We start from the raw sequence: 19,933 nt of genomic DNA, 5'->3' as shown, positions 1-19,933 counted from the left end.
GAAAGAAAAAGGTATTAATAGAATTCAATCCAAAGCAGAAATAATTACCAATGATTTATCACTAAATTTATTTATTAAGTTAATCAGTTTTGTAAAGCCCTTCTTGAAACGTAATTAAATAAATAATTAAACAAAGCTAAGAAAAATAATTAAAATCTAAAGGGGATCATCTTTCATTAGATCTCAAAACTACTCGTCATTTAAGTTTTATATATATAAGGCATTTATTTTTGTACAGCAAAATTTTACGAGATTTCGAGAATACTTTTTTTCAGTCAATATCAAATTAATTCGGAAAACTAAGTTTTTCTACTTGTTCTCTAATTTTTGCTCTAACTGTTGGATTATACACTCTATGACAAAAAGTATACATACTCAGAAGGGAACTTGACATGTATCTAATGTATGACAAGATAAACAAATCATTATAAATTCAGAACAAAAGATTGATTTGTTAAGAAGTTACAAATCATTAAGTAGTTTAGCCACCTCTGACAGCTATACAAGCTGTAATACGGCGTAGCATCTAATCACGTCGGTTACCTATGACCCCCTGCGGAAGATCATGCCATAATGTTTGCAGCTGGGCAGTTTAATGCACAAATATTCCAGGACGGCTGCAGTTGCCTTCCAAGCACGTCTCAAACGTGCTCTATTAGCGAGAGGTCTGATGACTTGGAAGGCCACGGGAGTACGCCATATCATTGGAGACACGTTTGGAAGTGTCGCACAGTATGTGGACGAGCGTTGTCTTGTTGATAAATGGCACCTGGGCGCCTAGATAGCACAGACAATACAACCAGCGTTTAAATCTCCACTCTTTGACAGCCGTCACAGTGCCTTGAAGGACGACTAGAGTTGATCGTGTGTCCCAACAAATCGCTCCCTACACTTGTCACACCTCGTATAATCACTGAATGTCGCTAGACAACAAATATCGGATCGGACCGCTGGCCTGGCCGACTCCACACGCGGATGCGTTGGTAAATACTGAGATTGAATTGTGATTCATTGCTGAATATCACACACCTCGAGTCGGTCACACTACAGCTTGCCCAAGTTCGGAAAAAATCCAATCGACAGTGCCTATGATGTGGGGTCAGTGGTAGGCGTCTTAATGGACGTTGGCAGCACATACCAGCGTCGGCCAGTCATCTCCGAATAGTTTCCCTTGATACCACTGGATACCGGGAAAGTGGTAAATGCAGTCGAATCGATGCTAGCGACGTTGTTGGTGCGAAAGTGGCTGCTCTTACTGATCTCGCGCTCTTTTGTGTTCTTGGAACGCCCTGATCCTCCGCTAGGTTAGGCTATCCCTTCCGTGATCCATTGTCGCCAACACACAGCAACATATCGCTCCAACCGAGGTGGCGGTCGATACGCCAGTTCGACCAACCTGCTTCGCTAAGGCCTACTATATGCTTTTTCTCAAAATACGACAACTGTTCGCACTGCCGCCGGTTACGTCTCAGAGGCATCTCTAGTCACAATACCATCCATCCAAGCCGACAGATTCGTTTGAAGAGTCCTACTTATTGCCGACGTTAATGCCACGCCAAATTAGTAAAACAGTCAAACTTTTTGACAGCTTAATTAAAGCAAAGATGCTCTGTGGCGCTTTTAAAGTAAAAGAAAATATGTAATCTAGTAATAACACATCATGATGAAGAAGAAAAGGGGGCCAAAATATAACAGGGGTTAGAGACATAGTTGATCTTGAGGGCTGTAGAGGAGTGGCCCTACGGCACGAGCAACCATGCTTTAAAAAACTCGTTTCCCAGCTGCGCATCTCATATACGCAGAGCGTACTTATGCTTGGCTCATTTTCATCGAAATTTAAATCATTTGCATATTCTCTTACCAGTCTACATTCCTGCCAAGTTTCGTGATTGTGGCTCGATTTCTTCTGGGTGAAAATATATATATATTTTGTGATAGAGTGTATTTCATGTTTAAACAGTTTTAATTCTGCCTTCATTAGAATTTGAGAGAATAATAAATTGCAAAATTCAGTGCTCGATTAAGACAATTTGGGAAGGAAGGGACTCCGTTTTTTTTTCAAGAGCACTCCAACGGCTGGTTTTCTTGTGTTTACTAAAACCTGCTTTTAGGTCTACAAGACCCTGACCTTAAAGCTAAGGTTTTCGGGCGCCGAAAATTATCCTATACATCCTTATAATATACTTTTTCTATCAAGAAAAGAAGGAGCATTGAGGCTCTCTCTGAAAGACCTCTGTGCTCCAGGCTTTATAAATCGGATCACAGTTTTGTCAGATGATCCCGAAGACCACTTTTCCCAAGGGGGAAAAAAAATCTTTTAAGTCCCTTAAAATCTCAGGCCCTCAGTCGGACTTTGGCCGTATCTTCGCAGAATATCTTATGCTAACTTCTTACTGAATACAGCAAAACACACCAGGGCTTATTTACCGAAAGCAGAGGCAGTTTCATGGAGAATTTTCTCAGGAAAATACCTTATAAGTAGCAAAAACCAGTTTCAGTTTGCTGCACAAAAATACTACATGCGAACACTAGCTGAATAAAGTACTTCTAAAATTAAAATAATGAAAATGCTCTAAAAATTTGGTGTTAAATATACAGGTCCCTTCCTGCAGGGGTGGGTCCCTATACAATTTTAAATATATAATTTAATAATTTATTTCCGCCTTTGTACAATGCCAAGAATGGGCCTGCACATATATCCATGCACGAACGATAAAAAATACTAATGTTTTTTTCAAAAGTTTCTGAAATAATCTATGCAAAAATACCTGACAGTTATTTGAGAAAAACTGAAGGCATTCCAGTAAAAGAACTGCTTAAAAATTCAGTACTTTACTACGAAAATTGCCATGATTAAAATTTTTAAAAATGGAAAAAAAATCGGCTAGTATTGCAATAAAATCTGTTAATTCTGAAGAAGGGAGTTGATTCAATTAAGTTCTACTTCTGTAATATTTTTTTAGGAAGAAATAAGATAAGAATGTAAATTTTCGGAGAGATTATGCGATGCGTACTTAAGTTAGCACAGGCAAAATATTTTATTTTAATTATTATGCAATTAAAAAGATTAATTTAATGACAACTTCCTTTTAAGCAAAACAATCAAATAGCACTTTTTTTCTCGCAAATATGGGTTACGCCGAGTTTAAATACTATAAATAATGAAATTATAGCAAAGCATTTCAAGAGCGAATTCCTCCTTTAACATATTTAAAAAAGATCCTTGAAAACTTCCACAGAACTGGTTATTATTATGGGGGGGGGAACAGAGGAAGAATGGGACAAGAGAAAAAGACACATTCGCAACCAACGGCTCGGAGATCCGAACTCTTTGGCACAAAAGAATCGACCGCGGAAGATACTCTCGGTCACGGACCACGCCCCACTTTTGACTCCTACCTGAAGTGGAAAATCACGTTTAATGTTCCTCCCCCCTTCTCTTTCTACTACATTCGCTCCGGTCATGTACACCATCGATTAAAACCGCTGAATGGAACGGTCACTAAGAGCTTCTCCCTGAGACACGACATGGCACTTAATGAGAAGAAAATAGTGTTTCCAAATAAAACTTGGAACATACGGTGGGAAGGAAATCTGTCGCCAAACCGATGATTTTGCAAGTTTCCGCGATCTTCGACTTCAGGAACTCGGAGATTGAGCCTGTCATATATGATATCATAAATTCACTACACATAAACCTTTTGCACATTGCTCTCACAGCGCAGTTTCCCAATTTGTTGCAATTACTATTTTGATATATTAGCATTATAACGATCTTAATTTCCCCCGAAAGAGAAGTAATATTTTTCTAATACCAAATGTTAAAACATATATTCTTTCTCAAAAGATAATAGCCCACTGTATCGCTAGTTCATTTCTGAATTTGCTCTTTTGTATGTTCAATGGTAGCTTCAATAACTTATGTGAAGTAATAAATCTGAAAAAGAGCATTAGGATTTTTTAAAATCAATATGAATGTAAATTTTTGTAACATTTTCCTAGAACTGAGGTTGATAACATTTTATAATAGGATTACAAGAAATTATTCATTGTTATCAAATTTGAGTTAATTTTTTGTATCAATGCTACAGCAATAAAATGTGTCTCAATAACCAAATACGAATTTTTTTAATTTTAATGTCAGAATATTCTTAAAATTTTCTAGGAATTGTGTTTTCACGTAGTTCAAGTGGGGAAGGGGGAAACAAAAACAGTAATTTAAATATTGTATGTATCCTGAAGTATACTTATATACTCCATGTATATTGTGGATGAAAAATGATTTGCAAAAATGATAGACTGATATTTTCAAAATTATTTCTTCCATTGCAGCTCTTTCAATTTAAAATAAAACCCAGTGCATAAGGCTAAGAAACCACCTGCTGTTAGTCATTTCATTTTTCAATACACAATAAAAAGAAAAATTCATTTACCTGAAAACAATCTTTATCATCATCAGGCTTGGTGCATACTCACTTTAAATGATACATTACTAATGTAAAAATGTTACTCTCAGTGTCAAGCCCACATGAACCCCAATGTGTTTATGATGATTAATATAAAAATTAAAATGAAGCTATATTCAAACTTAAGAGTAGATCTTGAAGATATTTCAAAGCAATAACTGCTACAAATATATTTTTTTTAAATTACATAGTTAAAATATGACCACCAGCAAAAAAATTATGAATAAAAATAGCACTACTGAAAAATTAGTGTTTTTATTTTTTTGTACAAAGACAGAAAGACACATTCAAAAAATGGAAACATTTTGTTACAGAAGATTTATTACCACATATTTCAATAATAAATTTGGTCTTGAACTGGCAGATTAGATTCAAAATATAAAAAATTTCTACAGGATTCCCTCTTTATCACAATTATAAATCTCACAGAAGTTATCTTTAAATAGCTAAAATCAGCCCTAAAAAGTAATCTTTAAGTATTTAGTTTATGCTTGACATAACTGAGTTGACAAAAATGAGAAATTTCAATTATAATTTAACATGACTTTTCCAAAGATATTTTCTCCAAATTTTCACTTTTCTTTGCACCAAACTTCCCCTTAAATCATGAAATAAATTCCATTAATCTTAATAATTAATTCTATTCCTACTTCAATATTTTTCATGCACCTTCTTTTATAACAAATTTGCTGCCAGGATAGGTATCTGAAATTTGAGCAGAAGCTGAGTAACATGGAAACATAACCTCACTATGCACTGTGACTAGTTATTAGATAATACCACCACATTGTATGGCAGCACATGATCAGTAGTGATCGTGTTAAAGTACACACCTAAAGAAAGATTTGGAACCAGTTAGTGGTAACAAACATGTGTATTTCCCACCACGGTCTAACTGTTAAAGTTATAGCATAAGATTTTCATGCTTTCTCTCTTGCAACATTTATATAGATCTGTTTCTCCTGTAAAGAACTAAAAAAAGCAAAAATGGAAAACTTCCAATATACTCTGTCAAAATCACATAATTCAATCTTACTGAAGATCTTGGATTTCAATAATCAAAAGTTGTGGCTGTCTGCCACAAATAAATTACACAACTGAATTATTACTGCCTACTGTTCACTCAATAACATATAGTATACTATGCTATTTGCTAATATCTTATATATACTGAAGATTCAGGAGTCGACAGCTTTTCTAAAATTTTAAAATCTCTGTGGAAATTTAAAGAAATAATTTTGAAAACACAAGTTAAATACAATGTAAGCTACAAAAACTACATTTATACATTAGTATGCAGATATTTTTTCATGATGACTCTTTCAAGAAGTCAACAATTCCCACACCAGGAGTCAAGCCTGAGACCTTCCTGCTGCAATATTGATATGCTGACTACTATCTCACAAGGATATATGGGCATAATTCATTCACATGCCCCCCTTCCTAAGAGGTGAATGGAGGAAGAAGTGAGACTCAGCTGGGAAAATCCAGATAGTGCTATCACCTACACCTTAGTTTGAGCAATACAGCCGGAGGAATTGAAAAATCAGCCATTCCCTCACCAGCAGTACTTATTAGAAAACTGTATGTGTGACAAAGTATTTAGATTACATCTGTTCAACCAAGTATATCAACAGGACTTGGCCATTTCACTTATTTAATCTTATTTCAATACACTATTTTTACAGACTTGTCAAAACAGCTGCCTATTACTCACCATAACCAAGCTATGATCACGATCAGAAAAGAAATCATGAAATTGTTGAGTAGAAACTGAGAAACATGTGAAACCAACCTGCACATTATCACAAATTTTACCAATAAATATGGAGATACAGAGAGATCACAAGAGGTCATGCTCAAACCCAGATAACATTTGCCTCACCAAGAGTAACATCAGCATTTAGGCCTTCTAAAGGAGGCTGAAACATTAGATGACAACTTTTTCATATTCAAACATCTAGTGATCACACAATCTGAATTTAAGACTTGACAGTACCATTTCAAGTCCCTGCTATACCTGAACAAATATCTATAGGAACAATGACTCCCTATGTCCTGTGAAAGCAGCTAATTTACCATTGCCAAATACTCCCCACATATATACAGAGTGTGAATGAAGAGAGCTTTCATCAGCTTAAAATTGACTTATATGTTATGTCAAAATACATTGATATTAGTATATAGCTGAGAGATGAACATATTTCGGTACTTATGTATTAACGCAACCAGGCCAAAATTCGCATAAATCGCCAAATTTGGCGACCCTACTTATGACAACCCTACATGTTATACGTAGTTTTTCGTAAAGAAATTATTTTTTTTACTGGTTAGATTGAATGCCCTGAAATACTTTAATTACTTTTTTGGTTACTGTACCTAACAGAAGCGCCGTTACTCTCATGTAAAAAATTTGCGAAAATATCAAGGAAGGAAGCATCATTTATTCGGATTGCTGGAAAGGATACAATACAAGTGAGTTCGAAAATGCTGGATTTCTGCATGGAACTGTTAATCACAAATATAACTTTGTGGATCCCAACACGGGCGTTCACACACAACATGTAGAGCACATGTAGGGCTCAGCCAAATGGCGCAACAAAAAGCACAGAGGAACAGCCCGTCATCATCTTGACTCATACCTTAACAAATTTATATGGCGCCAAGCTCAAGCTGTTAATGGCGAAGACGGTTTTCAGTCAAAAACTGTATTAAAAATTATCTGTAATTAATAAATGTACATTTTCTTTCTATTCATACTTTTTTACTCAAACTTACAAATCACGCCAACCTGGTTGCGATGATACGCAAGTACTCATATTTCTGTACCATAAAAATAATCTCTATATAATAATATTTCATAGTTTAATTGAAAAAACTAAAAAGATTAATATTACCAAGCGTTTTCAATGAAAAAAAAATTATCTCTAATCGCAACTTAAAACGTTTCTCTTTCAGACAACTTCTACTCTCTTTCTAGCCTATTCTTCTATTATTCATAAAGAATTAATGAAAATCTTTTTGGCCCTTCCTAAATTTATGATATACGTAGGCTATTCAGAAAGTAAGGAACATTTCCGTCTGATGTCGCCAGGCGCGCGCCGATCACATATATTTTGGTGTCTGCATGCTCGGCATCTCAGTTGGCGTCCAGCCATCACAACGAGAACATTTCCATGCTGCCCGTTTTTTCGATATTCAAATTTAAAATGTGCGCTGCAATTGAAAATCCTGCCAGTTGTGAGGTGCGGTCTGTGATACGGTTTTTGTTGGCAAAAAACCTAAAACCTATGGAAATTTATTGGCAAGAGTGTGAAGTGTACGGAAACAACATAATGAATGAAACTTCAATCCGGAAATGGTGCATTCAGTTTAAAAATGGCCGAACTAACGTTCACGATGAAGAGAAGAGTGGACGCCCTAGCATTGCGACTGACAAACTGGTCGCTAAAGTTGATGAAAAGATTCATGAAAACCGCAGTTTTACAATAACAAAGCTTTTGCCAAGTTTTCCACAAGTTTCACGGACTTTGTTGTTTGAAATTGTCACACAAAAACTAGGCTACCGCAAATTTTGCGCAAGATGGGTGTCGAAATTGCTTACAGACCACTATAAAGGTCAGCGAATGGGGGCAGCTTTGACATTTCTGGAGGCCTATGGCAGGCATGGTGATTCATTACTGGATCGAATCGTAACTAGTGACAAATGGGTGAGACAAGTGAATTGTGAAACAAGTGGGGGCATACAAGTTACCCCAAAAGACCAAGAAAATGTTTGCAAATCTTGACACCAAAGAAGATTATGGCGACTGTGTCTTGGGATAGGCTAAATGTGCTTCTGATTGATTTTCTCGAATGCGGTGCCACAATAAACTCTGAGTGGTACTGTCAAACTTTGCGCAACCTTAGGACAGCAGTTCAAAACTAGCGCCAAGGAAAGTTTATGTCCAAAATTTTGTTTTTGCACGACAATGCTCGACCTCACATGACAAACCGCACTCAAGAACTCCTTAATTCATTCAAATGGGAGGTTTTTCCTCATCTGCCCTATAGTCCCGATCTTGCACCTAGTGATTTTCACTTGTTTCCGAAGAACTGGCTAGCAACACAGCGCTTTGACGACTACAAGGAGCTGCGGGTGCGCGTCACTGAGTGGCTGAGATTGCAGGCGGCAGAATTCTATGACGAAGGAATTTCAAAGCTTGTCCACCGCTTTGATAAGTGCTTCAATTTGTTTGGTGACTACGTAGAAAAGTAGAATTTTAGTCGCTCTTTCTAATGCATATAATAATTTTTTTTCTTGTACTTAGTTTCCTTTTAATTCCAAAACGTTCCTTACTTTCTGAATATCCCTCGTACAAGTTCCTTACTTTCTGAATATCCCTCGTACAAAGATAAAAGCTATTTAGCACTACATAATCAAATGAAGCAACTGTTTTTGGTCTTGAAATGCTTTTGAAATTGTAAATCATGTCTGTGCACCTATGTGTAAGTAAAAATATAATATGTCAGTATTCTAAACAGTTTCAATTTCCATTTCCATATTTCTTCTGATTAGCTGTTTCACTGGCACTAGCTAGAAACTAGTTTCATAGAGTATTAAATAATAAATTTAATTTTCTGAAGCTACAAAGCAAGTTTAAAAATTAAATTTTTTACCCATATAGTTCTAATTTTAATGTGTTAATAAGTTACCTCTGCGATACTATTAGATTTAAACACAAATTTTTTGAAGCATGAAAAACCTTCCACCCAAGAAGCACAGGCTTCAAAAGTAGAACGAGAACACCTGGCACTCTGCCTAAAATGATTAGACAGCAGCTTCTAGAAATTGAGACAGACATTAGAAAGTAGAATACGATTACAAACTGTAATTAAGTAATGCACTTAAACCCAATTAATTGAGATCAATCATCTTTATCTTGTGGCTCCCCGCTGAGCTGCATGGAAGGTCTGTCTTTCTCCAGTTGAATTGTTTTTAACTTTCAATGCACTCTGTTATTTAATTAAATGAGATTTTTTTCAACGATGAAAAGTAAAGGAATTTTAATTTTAAATAATCTTAACATCTCCCAAGTATGAAACACTACTTGTTTAAAATATCACATACAGGACTTGGTTTCCAAAATTAGAAGTTACAGCCCAAAATTAGAAGCTAATGAGTATCATTAGGAACAGTGATCAAAAAAATTAATTAATTACAATTAAATAAAAGCCTAAAAATAAATTAACAAATTAATCAAATTAATGATGCATGTGTAAACAATAAATTATAAAAATTATATAAAATAATAAAATAAATGAAAGAGATGTAAATTAATAGCAACAAGATATAGTAACTCAGGGTAAGAGGTAGGTATTTTAAATATTATTCTTTGCTGCCAGATAAAATTGGATGCTTAATATGGTTTCTTAGCCATATCAAAGCCTTCTTTATCTATGTGATGAATACAGCTCAAGCCTTTCTGATGCATACAATGTAAAAAACTCCTTTTCCTCATTAGATTACATTTTGATATTGTTGGTAAAATATTTCCACCAATTTTGCTCTTTCCAGAGAAAAGTGAGGCATATATTGTGTCCAGCACCAATACAAATTTTATTGCTGTTAAAGCAAATGTACTACTTATTACACAATGCAATTGAATTGTACAATAAATTACAACAGATGGTCTTGTTTGGGCTCCCTCAGCACTTGCTCTAACTTCATTCAAAATGTGCTCCAGCATAGTAAGAAAGACACTTCAAACACACACACACACACACACACAAAAAAAAAAAAAAAAAAAAAACCACTTTCATTACATTCTGGGAACATTCTAAAAAATTATATTCTGGGGAAGAAATTTTACAAGATCAAAAATGATAGCCTTCCAATAAATGCTTTTAAGTATATGCATGTCCTTTTTTTTCTGGCCCCCCCCAAAAAAAACAGCTGAGTTGTTAGATTTATAAACTGCTATTTCTAATTTTATTTCAAATTAAAACATTTCTGAATGTCTATAAAAAATTATATAAGAGGCATATATTTGGAAAATATGCTTTTTATGTAGTTATGGAATTAATTTTGGGAAAAAAAAAAGATTTTAAATGATACCCTTCAGATACATGCTTTTAAATACATAAAATTTTTTTCCAAAAAATTTGTTTAATTCTTCATGCCCTGTGCTTTATCTGCAAGATACTTTTCTATCTCCAAATTAATAATAAATTTTTTTTTTAAAAAACCCACACTGGCTGAATTGTTACATTTATAAACTGAAATGCTATTCCTAAACTTATTTTACATTTTTTGAATTTATATAATTTAAAAACTACATAAAGATGCACATTTTTAAATAATACAGATAACTCAATAAAATATTTTTTTGAAATTACAATGATAATTAACTGAGTAAATAAATTACATATATTTAGATAAGAAATGTAATAAAACTCTATATTTAATCATGTGTAAAGTTTTAATAAAAATCTAAATGCTATTTTTTTTAAACTAAATTACAAAATTCATACATCAATTTAAAAAATTTTTAGGCTCATGACTTTCTTACTGACCTAAACCATTTTATATCGCAAAATATAAATTTAGGTAATATTTCTTTACTGCCTTTTATGTGCTGCTGCTTTTTGCTATAAGAATCTAAAATATTTTTATTAAAACATGCTATTATCATCCATCCCTGTGATACTCATCCTGTTTACAAGTTTCCTTTGCTTTGCAAAATTAGAACAGTTTTGTTAAACTTTTCAAAACCTGAAATGACATAAATGATAAAATACTAACAATTTACATAGGAAAAGGTTTTAAGCTTCCTCTGAACTTCAAAACAAAATAAGTAAACAAATAAATAAAACTAAAAGAGAATACTATTACAAATGTGCAAACTGTATATGCGTCAACATTTGTAATTTCTTTCCTTAAAATCAGAAAAACATTAAGCTAAGTCTCCCAAGATTTTGTTAAGGGTAAACCAAGGATTATAGAAATATTTTATTTTCATTTAGATCAATCTCACTAATTTACACTGACCTCCTTCCTTTACAAAATGTGTTCTGTAGTCTGAAATAGGACAGCAGTGCATTCGATAGTTTGTTTACATTAACACCATAGAATGTCACCTTACGTTAACATCTTAGATAAAATATCTACAATAGCATTACTATTCTAGGCATTCTACCAATATGTTGGGAAAAATACATATATGAAATAATAGGTAACTGTACAGTTTCAAAAAATTTTAAAAATTTAATTCCCTATTAATAATAAATTTTCCAATTTTCAAAATAATGCTTCTGTAATTTACCATAACGTTGAAATGCATCTCATAGCTTATTTCCATATCACAGTTTTAACAAAAAAATTTATGATTATATGGGTAGTTTTACTTTTTTCCAACTATTTAGAAGCTTAATATAAAGTCTCCCTTATATTATGATAGAAGTTTAATAAAGAAATTTACATAAATATTACAAATGGCAATTTATGAAATACTATCTCTAAACTGTTAAGACATCATTCTATAGAAATTTTTAGCACACATATTTGCATTAATTTTCAATACTGACTAAAAATTGTTGAAAAATACATAACTCTAAAATTATATTTGATGCAAACTAGACCATGGACAACATATAACAGGATTTTATTCTCAACGTATGATAAAATTCGCATCAATAAAGTACTAGTTTTATTCTAAACAACGTTTTTTTTTTTTTTTTTTTTTTTTTAAATGCTTTCACTTAGAAACTATAACACCCAGCTAAATTTGAATTTTTATTCCCAATGTATGATAAAATTTGCATCAATGAAGTACTAGTTTTATTCTAAATAACCTTTTTTTAAATGCTTTCACTTAGAAACTATAACAAGCAGCTAAAATTGAATTTTTACAAAAATTTTCTATTACTATAAATATTTTAAAAATCTACATAAAATTCTTAATATTACAATATAAAAGAATTTAAAACACTTCTAAACTGTTTGTTTTATTTGTGAAAGACCCACTAAGATATGATAAGAAAAATAATTTAATATTTTTGCAAAAAATAAACTGGAGTAAATTAATTTAGATGTCTGAAAATTGTATGAAACATCTTTTACTTGTTTTAAAAATCGTATCAAATTAGATTACTATCTTATATTGCATTTTTTTTTTTCAAACATTATTTTCTTCTACTCTCCCTTTGTTTTTGATTCATAAAAATCTCCTACAGAAATGAAATAATTTTAAGCACTTACACACGTATAATACGTGAAATAGCAAACAGGGAATATTTTGTACATGTCTAGTATATTTTAATGAGAAAAACTATTAATTTAACATTATAAAGCAGTATCACTCGAATTCCGACATAAACACAAGAATTTCAGCTTAAGTTACATTTTCAAAACATTAACAGCTACGATTTTTTATATGCAAAAAATATTCGTTTAAAAACAATAAAACGAAACAAGTACATTATGTTGCTCCTACCAAATTGTTAAATTACACAGCTATACTATTTGATATGAATATAATATATTACATAACGAATAAATTTTGGATGCGCTAATAATCAGCTTCAAATTAATACAATAAATAAAAATAATGCCTTTATTTACATTTGGATTTCACTTCCATTCCAACCAATTATTTCGCATAAATCCCATTCATCTCGGTAGAAATTTTATTTAATCTGAATGAACTGTGTTTTAACCTGCATCACTATTATAAACATTAACGTAAAAAAAGTTTAATATTTGCTTATAGCAAATGGGTAGAAATGCACGTAAGTTAATATTATTGATGCAGTTTTGCAATAGGATGAACACTTTTTTACATCAGTTTACTTAGTTCTAATATTTCTTTTTCCGAAACTGCAAGTTAGTTATCTGTTGCTTGGTCTAAAAACATATTTACGATTTAGAGGGGGTGTGGCACTTACGGTGCTCCGCCATTTTATTAGCAAAAAAATGTTACATGTGTTGCAAAAGCTTCGGTGCAGTTGCTCTCGAGTTGCGTGGCTGTAAACGGTACTGAAAGATAGGCAAATCTTTTTTGCTAGCTTTTCTGGAAGACGCAGTCCAAACGCATCACACACCCTGCGCCTCGTAGTACACGTACCAAACATGGCGCGGTTAAGCCTACAGAAACCTCAGGTAAAAGACCCGCCATCCGAAGCTTGAAAATTCGTAAATAAATTTAGACTTACCCGAGTATCTAATGAAATATGCAGAGAGGATGATCTATCCAAAGTCTTGACGGTTAGAGTAAAAACAAAATAAAAGATCCTAAAAATTAGCACAATCTAAATTTCATTCTGCAAGAAGACTGTGTTACACACACCAAACTTTGAAGCTATGTATGGTTGCCGCACAAATGTGAAATTATTCTACCGCCAAGACGGAAATCCAGACGATCAAATAGCACCGATTTTTCTCGCCAGAGTGACTAAAATACCGGAGTGAATTGGCGGCGCTTTCGTTTGTTGATGTCCCATTTCGCTTACTTCTGTTCCAAGAAATTATTTATACTGTTCTACATTTATGATTATTTTATTAAAATGACGTGCAATAAATTCTGTTAATTAGCAATTATCAGAATGTACAGGGCCGGATTAAAACATTTAGAGGCCCTAAGCATTTAAAACATTTCGGTGCTTTATTGTTTACACCTTTTTTTCTCTCGGGCTTGGTTTAATTATATTATACATGCGATGGTAAAAATGGCAAAAAAGAATTTTTGTGGTATCGCCTATCCCTGAGCTGCTGAAACATGTGCTTGTTTTGCTTATTGGTTAATCCATCTCTGAAGAATATTAATTACGACAGTCTTAAACTCAGAAGCCTGGCCTTTTGTAGTGCTCTCGGCAGGGCTTAATTTCTAAACGTAGAAGTGTCGGAGCCCTATGGAAGGCCTTCAGCAAAGAAAAAGAAAAGTGAATAACTAAGTAAAATGACTATTAAAATCATTAATAATTTTAAAATCAAATAGTTAATTATTATCACATTAATTAATAATTATTTAATCAGTATTAATGATTACTATTTATTAATTATTATTTAATTAGATAAAATTAATTGCTTATTATTTATTTATTTAATTAAAATTAAGTAAAATGTACAGAGATAAACAAAAATTTAATACAATTTTATTGCAAAAAAATAAAATTTTCGTGATCAGATTTCTACTGAAATTGCTGTTCAGTTACGTAAAAGAAGTGCCGAAGCCCTCTTATTTAGGGCTCCGGTGCGCTCCGCCAAGAATTATGATTCATCCCAAAAACTAAGAAGTGCCGGAGCCGAGCTCCGGGCAATTTAAGCTCTGGCTCTCGGGTCTTTATCTACAGTGGCTCATTGAAGAATAAAATAAATTTGCTGGAATATTAGGTCCTTATATTTTCTGAAGCTTTGGCCAGTGCTCACTGTTATTAATTCGTATTTATCTTATCTGCATAACAGGATCGAATTTAAATTTGACGAGATGGTAATAAGCTGTTTGAGATATGGGGCCCTTTGTGTATATAAGTCAATTTTTTTATATGGGATATGGTACAATTTTTGGAGGTGGCCCCAAGAAAGTGGGAACCCTAAGCTATAGCTTGTGCAGGTTATACGTAAATCCGGCACTGCTGTATAATGAACATGTTATATAATTCATAATAAACTATTTTGTTGTATAACATATGGAGTGATTCTTAAATACTGCGTTCATATTATAGATGTGTACGCATTTCATTAAGCTACTTTGCAAATGTAAATAATAATATCTGGAGCAAATAAATATACAGTTATTCTTTAAACTTATTATAAATCGGATCTGTATATCTAAAATCAAATTCAATAATTTTGAAGAATATATAAATTTCTTCGTTGTAGTGCTATTACTTACAGACTAAGTGTACTTGCGGTTATGTTTTGAAATGAGGATAAATTTATAAAAATCAGATGAACGCCATGCATTTTATTTGTGATGTGTCACCTTCGTTATTTTAGTAATGCGGCGATGAGGGCATTTTTCATAACTGGCAATATGTAAACTACGATGATTATAATGAAGTTATTTTTATAAATAGAAAGGATCTTCCTCTATTTGCTTCAATTTAAAGTTTTCTCGAATGGGTTTTAGGTGGAGAAGAGAGAGGAGAACTGGGCTCGGTTACTTATCCTTAGATGAAACGAGTGGATAAGAAGTGTCTCCCAGTCATATTTGTCGCAAGTTAGGAACACTGTGTGTCAGGACTTTCAATAGGTGAACATTAATTGGTGATATTTGTTGTAAGGGCAATAGCACAAAAATAATTCTTCTTATTCGGAATGCATTTTAATAGGTGTGTGACACCTGTCACCTACGCGCCTAATTATGCAACGCGTGTAACGCGCAGAGTTAATTTTGGTATATTTATTCTCAATCAAAACTGAGATAGTGTTATTTTTTTTTTTTTTTTTTTTTTTTTTTTTTTTTTTTTTGTTTCTAAAAATTATTGGTACTTTCTGTTTCGATGCAATACAATCAAAATATCGACTTCAGGTTGTAACAACATCCGTTGTTAACTTAATAAAATATCATAATTTATTTTACATTTTTAGAAGTTAACATTCGATGTTATGGCATGATATTGATTCGGCACGTGATTCGACACGTATTGTTTTAAGACTGGTAATTAAATACGTGCCCTTAGACAGTTTTTCAGAAAACATTGTTTTAATTATATCATTCGTATTAGAAGTGTTAAGGTTTCACTAATAGAATGGAGTTTCCTGCTCTTTGCGACATGAAAACTTGCTTAATATGAAACTTCTAAGGCCTTTTTAATTGCGGAACCTACATTAGAAAAAACTTTGATTGCTTTGTTAAGTTTTTTCAGCACGCCTTCGAAAGCATTTGACATATTTCTTTTGCATTGTTTCATCTTTAAGTGCCATTTCAATTTCACGGGTTGCATGCACTCGTTTGCAAGCACTTCGTAACATACAAAGTAAAAAGTGATTTACTGTCATTGCCAGTTCCACGTAAATTCAAATTCCAAAAATTCTTGACACATTTATGAAAGTATTTTTTTCTTTGAACAGCTATTTAGATGCACATATTCTGCACTAATAGAGCTGCCGATTTTCAACAAGATGCAGTTTATTGACGTAGGTGACATTTCGGTGCGTCTCTCAAACTGTTAAGTAAATCGTTAATACGTGAACAGAAGGTTCGGTTCTTCAGTGTATTTTCATGAACTAGGATGGTCTCCAACTGGCTTACATGTGCGGTGCCAGATATGCAACGAAAGGAGAACGAGAAGCACAGTAATCGTAGTCCTCTTAATCTCTCTTTTGTTCGCACCAGTGGCCGAGCGGTAAAGTCGCTGAACACTGCTAGTTCAGTCTGAGGTGAGAATCCCGCGAACGGCCATGAACGAGAATCCGCCATGAAGACATCCCTTCCCTTACGCAGATAGTCTTGGAGGCTTTGCCATAATCACATTGTAAGATTCTGTACTGTTTACTTTTAAGTTACAGTTGAATTTGAGGAATCTTAAGAAATGGCAAGCGAATAATCGCTTGAGTTCATGAGACAGTGAATAAGACTTAAAAAGGGTTAAAGGCCCTTTATTATTCCAAATTAAAGTTTAACAGAGCTCCGTCTTGGAGTTTTACTGTAAAGCCGCCACTCGGGCTTGAACTAAGAAATTAACTTAACTAATCTTAACTAAAAAAACTAAGAAATTAACTTAACTAATCTTAACTAAAAAGATATAGCCGAAACTATCAAAATTCTATCCGAGTTTGGCCCTTAAAGCTGAATAACGGCGAAGCTATCAAGGGCCTAAAGTACGGCCGAGCGTAACAATAGCTTAAGAGAGAGTAGACTAAAAAGGAGGGCGCGTGCTAGCCAGAATCACTGGTTCTCTCTAACTAAGACAGTAGCATTTCGCGGTTAAATACTGCTCCTCAAATTTGCATTCAAACGGGATTCTAAAAATATTTTCTGGCCGGAAGTTGTAAGTTGAAATTAAGAAGCGATAGGAAAGAAAATTTAACTGTTAGAAAAATTAACATAACCCTTACAACATAAAACAACCCTCTTTTGTTCGTGTTTACTGGCCCGTTTCCCTTAAAAAGTACTCTGCGAAGGCATCTCTCCCCTTAGGCAAATAGCCCTGGAGGCTTTTCCATAATCACATAAAAGCATACCAAAAACAGCCGTCTTTTGTTGCTAAGAGTAGATAATGGATTTAGCTGCGCATGAACTTAAAGGCCGTACTATTTCAAACACATGGTGAGTGGGATACACATTGTTAGCATATAGAGTGAAATAATAAAACCAATAAAAAAAATCTGAAATGTTTCAGATTTTAAATTACGTCCAAATTAAATTACGTTTTTTTAACGTTTTGTGCGTTATCTTTATTTGTTAAACATCATGTTCTTCGTACTTAAACCATAAAATTCAATTCAACAGGAATATCGCAAAATAGTTTTAAAATGAGCATATCTTTAGAATTTCCGATACAAAAACTCACGCGCCGGAGATAAAAATGTTTTTTCTGCATAACGTTGCCATTGCTCGCTTTGAAATCCTTGAGTTTGTTAATCAAAAATTCGTCAAAGTTTTAAAAAATAGGAAATCGATCATAAAACAAATTTCAAATTTCAAATTTGGTCTTCCACATGCTCATATTCGTTGGAGGATTACGTTATTCAAAATTCGATGACTCTATGTACCGTTGTTTTATCACAATACGAGAAATATACATACATTTATGCAGATTTTTCATTATTTAATTTCTTCAAATATAATGCAGGACTCTAACATTTTGTGGCAACAGTTTGAAAAGTGAACCGACATTTATGAGTCCCACGCAAAATGCCAAAACGAAACTAATAGTCCTTCGGGATTCAAATCCCTTTGGACTAATAATATGCATTGTTAAGAATTCGAATGCATGACTACGCGTTGATGTAAAAATCTCGAGATGCTGGCATAAAACAATGTAAAATCTCAAAACATGAAATGAATTAAAATGCGTTGTCCATGTATTGAACTGCATTAAAACTAAATCAGATTAAATGGTAAAATTCGGTTTCTTTTAAAAACCTAAATACGTTAAAACTGACCTTTTTTTCTAATTAAAAAATGAAGAATCGCATGTCACACATCGAAAAAAAACTTCAGGTAAAATCTGTATAATTTATGCAGTATAATTTATGCAAACAGAGCGTCCTCAGCTTTTAACGGGTAATTATTAATAACTTGGGAGTCTGAGACGAGTTAAAAGAACCTCCCCTTCCGATTCCTAATCGCCTTCCAGTATTTAACTGTAGGCTTTATGCTCTTTATTTATTATTCAGCTGGTCATTCCTGAGAAGTTGGATAAGAATTTGGTTAGGATCACAAGACTTTTAGTTTGATGAATGCACTGATATCTCTTATAGAAACAAACCCACTGGACAGTTCAACAGCCAAACATTACTGTAAATCTGACAACTCGTTGTCTTTTATTCCTACATGTCCAGGAACCCAGCAGTAAAGAATCTCGTACCCACGATTCCTTAAGTTTACTTATTAGAATTTCCACAACTAGAGGATTCTGTAGACAAAACGTTGTTCTAAAACTTCTAGTACACCATACGAGCCAGTATAAATTAAAAACTTTCTCCGGCATAACTTCGAAATGAATGAAAGGACAGTTGATTTCCACATAGTAGTAAATTCTGAAGTTAGCACAGAGCAGACATCGTGAATCATCTGCCGTCTATATGATATCAAATGATGGCTAAGACTAGAATGGGAAGTGCAAAAGTAAGGTAACTGGTAATAAATTTCATACAATGTCAGTCTTGGGATAAAAAAAAAAAAAAAAAAAAAAAAAAAAAAAAAACATGACAGACGATGACCATGTGTCATTTCCAAATTCTGAGATTTTCAGTTGGAGTGTGGTATACGCAGTTAATTTAATTTTATTTTGTGTCTTTTTAGGAAATCTAGAAGGACAACAAGGCAGGGCCACAGCTTGAGAAACGCTGTCATTTCTTATTTCCGCTGTGCGTTCCTTTATCAATTAGTTCGCTCAGCACAATTTTGCACCAAACCACTCTTGGGCCTTTATGCTTGAGATCCTTTTCTGAGCTGACATTTACTAGTGCTTATACGACATTTACTAGTGCTTATACGACAGAGAGTCACAAACTCGTATATAGTTTTAATTTAAAAAATAAATCAAAAGTCTTCTGAAACGTCGAACAGCAACACTTTGAGAATTAGCAGTTTGCCAGGTCGCGCGTATAATAAATTATAGATGGTGGTATCCGGCTGAATAGCAGTATTTGCCAAGCCGCGTGGAGTTAGCATCATCTTCTACAGTAATAGGACTTGAACATCTGCAAGACTAAGCAACAGGAATTACTAACATCAAAAACTGAATAGAGTCTCGCTGTACTTTGTGCAGTTTGTTCTACAAAACTTGCTCGGAAACAAAGGAACTTAATTATTTGC

General features: G+C 33.5%; 1 protein-coding gene across 1 annotated transcript in view; it reads right to left on the bottom strand.

Moving 5' to 3' along the window:
* LOC118193024 (uncharacterized) overlaps positions 1-13,817 on the bottom strand; it is a 233,779-nt gene extending 219,962 nt beyond the window's left edge. The window contains exon 1 of the mRNA XM_085824643.1: positions 13,659-13,817. The gene's annotated coding sequence lies outside the window, so the exon portion shown is untranslated. The remainder of the gene's footprint in view (positions 1-13,658) is intronic.
* Between the last annotated feature and the right edge of the window lie 6,116 nt (positions 13,818-19,933).

Source organism: Stegodyphus dumicola, chromosome 1 (assembly GCF_044657685.1).
Source record: "Stegodyphus dumicola isolate Sdum_Otavi_A_Nest chromosome 1, ASM4465768v1".
NCBI classification, from domain to species: Eukaryota; Metazoa; Arthropoda; class Arachnida; order Araneae; family Eresidae; genus Stegodyphus; species Stegodyphus dumicola.
This window is presented reverse-complemented; position numbering and strand designations above follow the sequence as displayed.